Raw genomic sequence first — 7,737 nt, 5'->3', positions numbered from 1 at the left:
CCCAGCTCCTTCTATCTGACCCCTGCTCACAGCTGGGCCTGTGCAGAACCAGCCCCCGGGGTGCTCCCTGCCACAGGCAAAGAGGAGAGCCCCTTCCCCAGCTGCCTCCCTCCCCCACTGCCCCGTTCAGCTGCCATGCCCATCCCCAGCCTTGGGCAGCACTGAACGCAGGCCCCCCTCACTCCCACTGGCTGCCCCCCAGCAGGGTCCCGTGGGTCCAGGCAGTGTGTGCGGGGGGGGGGGGGGGGCTGTCCGAAATTACCGTGGAGCGCATAGGGGCTGGGCTGCCCCCACCCTGCAGTGGGGCCAGGGGAGGTCCAGAGGCACCCCCAGAGGTTAAGGGGAGGGAGATTGCCAGCAGCGAGGTGTTCTCGTCCCGTGGCAGCTCGGACCTCGGCCAGCAACACACTGACTGTGGCTCTGTACAGCCCCCGGTACTAACACGCCATGCGAGTCAACCCTTAACCCATCGAAGCGATTAGCCCACCCGGAGGCTCTCGGTTGACAGGGAAAGGAGCGGGCCGAATGGCGAGCTGTTCCGGGTACAGGCGCCCAGCTGTTCCGACAGCATCAGCCAGGTCATAAGCCGAGCGGGAGAAGACCGTCTCAACCCACCCCCCCCCAAAAAAATGCCCTACATGAAAGGAGCTTAGTGTAACTATAGCTAGGAACAGAGAATGCTGGCCAGATCTCCAGGCTGGGGGACTCCCTCCTGGGGAGCAGGGACTCGGGAAAACATTCAGGGGTTGGTGGCGGAGAATCGGCTGAATGCGAGCTCCCGGCGCAACGCTGCGGCCCAAAGAGCTAACGTGACCCTGCGGTGTATAAATTGGGGAATCTGGAGTAGGAGCAGAGAGGTGACTTTACATCTGGATTTGGCCCTGGTGCGGCCACCGCCGGGATCCTGTGTCCGGATCTGGTGGCCCCAATTCAAGGAGGAAGTGGCTAATTTGCGGAGGGGATCAAAGAAGTTCCACGAGAATGATTCAAGGGTTAGAAAACCGGCCTTATTCATGATAAGCTCCAGGTACATGTTCCAGCTATTTAGCTTACAGAGACTTTTATAGGGTGACTTGACCCCAGTTTGCGGGGGGGACACATTTAATAAAGCCGAGAAAGGTTGGTAGATTATGGTCCAACACCTGGGAGTTGAAGCTAGACAAATTCAGATGGGAAATAAGGTGTAAATTTTTAACTGTGACTGACAGTAATTAACTCCTGGGGAGAATTTGCCAAAGGTCCCAGCGGATTCTTCGTCATTGGCACTTGTTTTGAATCCAGATTGGCTGTTTTTTCTAGAAGATCTGCTCTGGGAATTATCAGGGGGCTGTTCTCTGGCCTGCATCCTGGCCTTGAAGTCGATGAGCAACGGATCACTCTTCTGCCAGTGAGGCGAAATATCCGGAGAAGTGACAGACCAGCGTGTTGCCAGGCTGCCGAGGCATCTGACTCAAGCATCTTGGTCAACCACAGGCCTTGCGCTCAACGGGACGGCATTTCTCCATTAGGGGTGGGATGCGACCGCTTTTGAATGCCGCACCCACCTCCTCCAAAATTTCAGGGACTCTTCCAGGCTTCCCTGGGCAGAATTAATGTTGATCAATGCAAATTGGAAAACATAATCCCAACTATACTGATAAAATGATGGGGTCTAAATTAGCTGATAACACTCAAGGAAGAGATCTTGGAGTCATTGTGGATAGTTCTCTGAGATCATCCACTCAATGTGCAGCAGCAGTCAAAGAAGCCAGCCGAACGTTGGGAATCATTAGGAAAGGGATAGATAATAAGGCAGAAAATATCATGTTGCCTCTATGTAAATCCATGGTACGTCCACACCTTGAATACTGCGTGCAGATGTGGTCACCCCATCTCAAAAAAAGATATATTGGAATTGGAAAAGGTTCAGAGAAGTGCAACAAAAATGATTAGGGGTCCTCTTCTGTATGAGGAGAGATGAATAAGACTAGAACTTTCCATCTTGGAAAAGAGGTGACTACGGGGGGGGGAGATATGACAGAAATCTATAAAGTCATGACTGGTGTGGAGAAAGTAAATAAGGAAGTGTTATTTATTCCTTCTCATAACACAAGAACTAGGGGTCACCCAATGAAATTAATGGGCAGCAGGTTTAAAACAAGCAAAAGGAAGTATTTCTTCACACAACACACAGTCAACCTGTGGAACTCCTTGCCAGAGGATGTTGTGAAGGCCAAGACTATAACAGGGTTCAAAAAAGAACTAGATACTTTCATGGAGGATGGGTCCATCAGTGGCTATTAGCCGGGCTGGGCAGGGATGGCATCCCTAGCTCTGTTTGCCAGAAGCTGGGAATGGATCACTTGATGATGACCTGTTCTGTTCATTCCATCTGAAGCACCTCACATTGGCCACTGTTGGTAGACAGGACATTGGGCTAGATGGACCTTGGTCTGACCCAGTATGGCTGTTCTTATGTTCTTAATCCTATTCATTTGGGGGGAAAATTGGAAGGGGGAATGGTGGGAAAACGGGGGACATGCCAAGCCACTGACAGCCGGTTAGGGCAGCCCCGACTTCCGACACCTCTACAGTTGTCTACAGCTCAAAGCACCGGTCGATGGCCGCCATTAACGTCTCCCAGCACCAATTCACCCCCCAGCTCGGCTCCGCCTGGCCCTCCTGAACGACTCTTCTCCCAGAGAGGAACTAACTCGCGCTGGGTGAATAACGGAGAGGAAAGAGGCGAGCACGCTCAGGAAGCCCGGCTGCAGATGGACGCAAAATTAGCGCCCAAGCCCCTGTCAATCCTGCCCAAAGGGCGGACGCGTGATACCAATGCAGCAAAAAGAAACGCTCAGGCGAACCCCGGGGACCGAGATGAGACAGACGCACAGAACCCAACTGGCTGATGCGCCGCTATCTATTGGGCATTCAGGGCATGGGACCGGGCAGCCACGGTAGGGCCAAACGCATCACCGCATAGTTCTTGTGGAGTCACAGGAAGTCCCGCCTCAGAAGTCCAGACTGACAGCTTTCCTCGCAGCCCCTGATTGATCCCGGCCCCCTCTATCTGCCCCAGCCATGACACGAGGTTGCAAGGACTCCCTCGGCTTTACGCAAGGGGAGAAAGCAAAATCGCAGCCAAAGCTAAACGAAAACCAAACGCTGGCATGACCTGAACGCCGCTGCGACAGTGCAGATTGCACGGAAACGTTTCCTGGCGGAAACTGCCAATAGTACAGACGCCACCGCTCACAGCTCCTGGCACGACACCCGGGCCAAACAATTCACACAACAGACCCACAAGCAAGACCAAAAGACGCCTCCAGAGCCGACGAGGCACCGTGGCCTCCTGCCGCAAAGCGGCTAAAAGATCACCCCCACGTATTTGAAGGGCTGTGATGTCTACCGGACATGATCCGCCCAGAAATAGATCAAAGAGGTCAGCCAGGATGGCGCCTGGCAATTACAAGCAGGGATTTCAGCCTAATTTCAGTACCAGGGAAATTGGTAAAACTCTAGTAAAGAGCCGAATGATCAGATGCAGAAATGAACACGATTTCTTGCGGGGGAAGAGTCAACGTGGTTTTTGTAAAGGAAAATCACACCTCGCCAATCTACTAGAATTCTTTGAGGGGGTCGACACGCATGTCGGGGGGGGACCCAGTGGTTATAGTGTGCTTAGATTTTCAGAAAGCCGTCAACAAGGTGCCTCACCAAAGGCTCTTACGCAAAGTAAGCTGTCGTGCGATAAGAGGGAAGGTCCTCTCATGGATCGGTAACTGGTTAAAAGACAGGAAACAAAGGGTGGGAATAAATGGTCAGTTTTCTGAATGGAGAGAGGTAAATAGTGGTGTTCGCCCGCCAAAAAAAAAAAAAAAAATCCACCCAGTTCCAGTTCACAGGGTTAGGGACCGGTAGCAGACTGGCCTAGATACACACACACACACAGAGCAGCCTACATCCCATGCAGGGGACCATCCCCCCTTCCCCCGGCATACAATCCCCCCAGTGCTCCGGTAGCCGATTGGCTGATGCTGCTCCTCCACACACACACACACACACACCACGTTACTCTGAAAGCAAATGGGAGAGTGGGATACATAGGGGGTATCTCTGGTCTGGGGCCCATGGCTAGCATACCCTCCCCCCACCCCAAGGGCCGGAGCAATGCAGGCTTGTGGGGCAGGCCCAGAGACCCTACAGTAACATACTGAGGGGACCAGCGCCACCAGAGACCCTACAAAAACAACAACACACACACACACACACACACGCAGGCCCAGAGACCCTACAATAACACAGCCGCACACGCAGGCCCAGAGACCCTACAATAACACAGCCGCACACGCAGGCCCAGGACCCCCAGAGACCCTACAATAACACACCCGCAGACGCAGCCACCGCCCCCCCGGAGACCCCACAACACACACACCAGCTCACACAGCCCCAGCGACCCCAGAGACCCTACAATAACACCCCCCATACATCCCATCCCCCATCCCTCCAGCCATCCCCCCCATATACCCCATCCCTCCTCTTTCACCCCTATCTGCATCCCCCCCATACACTCCATCCTGCCCAGGCCGGGGCAGGCCCCCAGCTCTCTCCACCAGTGGGCAGGCCGGCTGTGTTATTAATTGGCTTTAACATTTAACCCTGCGCTTCCCAGGCCACACTCACCCACACCCCCCAGGGGCCCAGCAGAGCCGCTTATCGAGACGGACAGGTGTGAGCCGGCCTAATCCCCCCACCGCTGGCAGCCAACTCCCTCCACCCACTGGCAGGGCAGGATCGGCCCCTGTCCTCTATCCCCCGCCCCCCCAACAAACTCTGCGCCCTCCCCCTGGGGCAGACAGCTCCCCACTGCACCCCCTGTGTCTCCTAGCTCCAAGCCCCTTCTCTGCTGCCCCCCCTCTGGGAAGTTAGACTGTGCCCCCCCTTGAAGTGTGTTGGGGGGCTCTCCGCCCAGGCTGGCACCCAGAGCACTCGACAGGCACAAGAAGCAGGGATGCCCCCCTCTCCAAATCTTGTTTTCTACCGGGGAAATCTGGCAAAACCAGCGAATAACCAGAATTCACCCAGCAAGTAACTGAAAAGGACCCAGGAGTCCTGGCTCCCAGCCCCCTGCCCCGCTCTTACCACTAGACCCCAATGCCCTCCCAGAGCCAGGGAGAGAACCCAGGAGTCCTGGCTCCCAGCCCCACCCCACTCCAACCCAACACACCCCAGAGTCCTCGCCCCAGTCCCTTACCTGGCTCTGTGGTCCGGGCGACTCACGGACGCTGTCCGAAATATTCCAGGCCCCGGACGGGGCTGTTGGGGGAGAATCCCAAAATGGGGGTGAGCAAAGAAATAGCAGCGTGGGGGTGGGGATCCCCGTCCAATCCTGGGGGGGCACTGCTTGTCCTTGGGAGGTCCCCGGGTTAAACAGGGTGCCCACACCGCAGAGCCCCAGGTCCTGCAGAGCTGGTCTCTGGCCGTGGGGTCCCCCTGCACCGGCTGGGCCCCCCGAGAGCGGCAGGTCTGTGCGGCTTGTGTGGACGGGGCTGCCAGCACCTGGGGATGGGGCCGGGGGGGGGGGGGGCGGGGGGGCGGTTAACACCCATAATCCTCACCCTGTGTCTTTGCCGAGCTAATCAGCTTATGGGTCCTGGGGGTGGGGGGAGCTGGGACGGGCTGGGGGGGGGGGGCAGGAGCACGGCGGTGGCCGGTTCCCGGCTGAGCCGGGCAGACGGTGCCGGGGAAGCAGCGCGAGCAGACGGGAGTGCTGGCGGGGCGGGGGGGGGAGTGCTAGGGGGAAGATGGTGACTAATGGGTTGCCAGGGGCCGTGGGGGTGAGATGGGGGGGCAGAGGGGTTGCAGGAGGGAGATGGGGTGCCGAGGGTATGTGGGGGTGCCAGCGTCTATGGGGCAATGGCAGCGCACGGGGTGATGGGGGATCACGGGGGCACACGCAGAGGGTGCTAGCCGGGAGCCGTGCAGCTGGCCGCACTTGCAGGCTGTGGGGGACGTGGGGGTGCGCGCACTGGGCAGGTTGGGTGTGGGTCTGTGTGTGGGGAGACCAGGTTGTGTGTTGGTGTGTGTTAGAGCAAGCTGTGCATGGGGGGGGGGGGGGGTGGAGAGCAGGCGGTGGGTGGATGTGCGGGTGGGTGTAGAGGTTGTGTGTGTTTTGTGTGGGGGCATGCATGAAGATTGTGTGGTGTGTGCGTAGAGGTCGTGTGTTGAGGGCGTGAGGGGTGTAGAGGGTGTGTGTTGGGATTTGTGCATGGAGGGCGTGTGCGTAAGGCACGTGGGAGGCGTGGGGGCGTGTGTGTTGGGATTTGTGCATGGAGGTTGTATGTTGCGGTGTCTGTGGATGGTGTGTGCGTGTAGATTATGTGTAGAGATTGCGCGCTGGGATCTGTACGTGGAGGCTGTGGGGGGGGGTGGAGGTTCGGTGTGGGTGTGCACGGAGGTTGTACGGGGTGTGTGTTTTGGGATTTGTGCAGAGGTTGTGTGTGTGTCTGGGGGTGGAGGGGGGTGTGTGTTGGGATTTGTGTGTGGCGGTTGTGGAGAGGTTGTATGTTGGGATGTGCACGGAGGGTGAATGTGTGTGTCTGTGGAGGGCGTGTGTAGGGACGCATGTAGAGGTTGTGTGTTGGGATTTGTATGTGGAGGTTGTGTGTGTGTGTGTGTGTGTGTAGAGGGGGTGTGTGCGTAGAGGGGGTGTGTGCAGAGGTTTTGTGTTGGAGGTGCCAGCATCTATGGGGCAATGGCGGTGCACAGAGGCGATGGGGGCTGTAGGAGGGAATGTGTGTGTGGGTTGCATGTTGGGATGCGTGTGTGGAGGTTATGTATTGGTTGTGTGGGGGTGTCTGTGGAAGGTGTGTGGGTGTAGGGTGTATGTAGAGGTTGTGTGTCGGGATTTGTGTGTGTTGGGGAGGTGAAGGGGTGTGTGTGTAGGTTGGGGTTGTATGGGGGTGTAGCGGTTGTGTGTTGGGATTTGTGCGTGGAAGTTGTGTGTGTGGAGGTGTTGCGTGGAGAGATTGTGTGGAGAGGCTGAGTGGTGGGTAGGAGCGCGGTTGTTAGCATGCGTAGAGGCCTAGTGTCCATGCGCACGTCGGGGGGGGGGGAGGAGGGCAGGGTCCAGAGCTGGGGGGTGTTGCAAGGGGGAGGGTGCACCTGTGGAGTTGTGTGCGGAGGGAGTACAATGGGGGGGGGTGTACCTGTGCTGGGGGGGCTGTCTGTGGTCGGGGGGGGGGGCTATGCAGATACCTGTTGTATGGGGAGACAAGCAGGGATGGGGGGGTAGGCATGCGTGGGACAGGGTGTGGGGGGGGTGCGGTCTGCGCATTGGGTTGCAAGGAGTTGTGAGAGAGGTTGTGTGAGGTGGGGGGGGTTGTGTGTTTGGGGGGGTGTCAGGGAGGGAGAGAGGGGTGTCTCCATGGATTGGCTGTTCCCTTCCACCACCCAGCCCCGTTGACAGGGAAAGTGGGGGGGGCATGTTGACCCCAGCTGGCTGGGAGGGAACTCGGAGGACCCCGGGTGCGGGCTGAGCAGCCCCAGGGAGGAGCCCCTGGCACTAGCCCCACACCAGGCTGTGAGGTGAGGCAGGCGCGGGTTCCCACTGAGCAAGGGTGCCCAGGTGAGCGGGGGGGGGCTGTGGGGCAGAGGGGACGCAGGAGGAACACAGCCTGGGGGGCAGGGGAGCGGGACTGGGAACCGAGGGGACAGGAGGGCAGAGACTGGTGGAGGAGCCCGGGGAGCAGAAGG

Source organism: Eretmochelys imbricata, chromosome 28 (genome assembly GCF_965152235.1).
Source record: "Eretmochelys imbricata isolate rEreImb1 chromosome 28, rEreImb1.hap1, whole genome shotgun sequence".
In the NCBI taxonomy this organism is placed as follows: Eukaryota; Metazoa; Chordata; order Testudines; family Cheloniidae; genus Eretmochelys; species Eretmochelys imbricata.
This window is presented reverse-complemented; position numbering follows the sequence as displayed.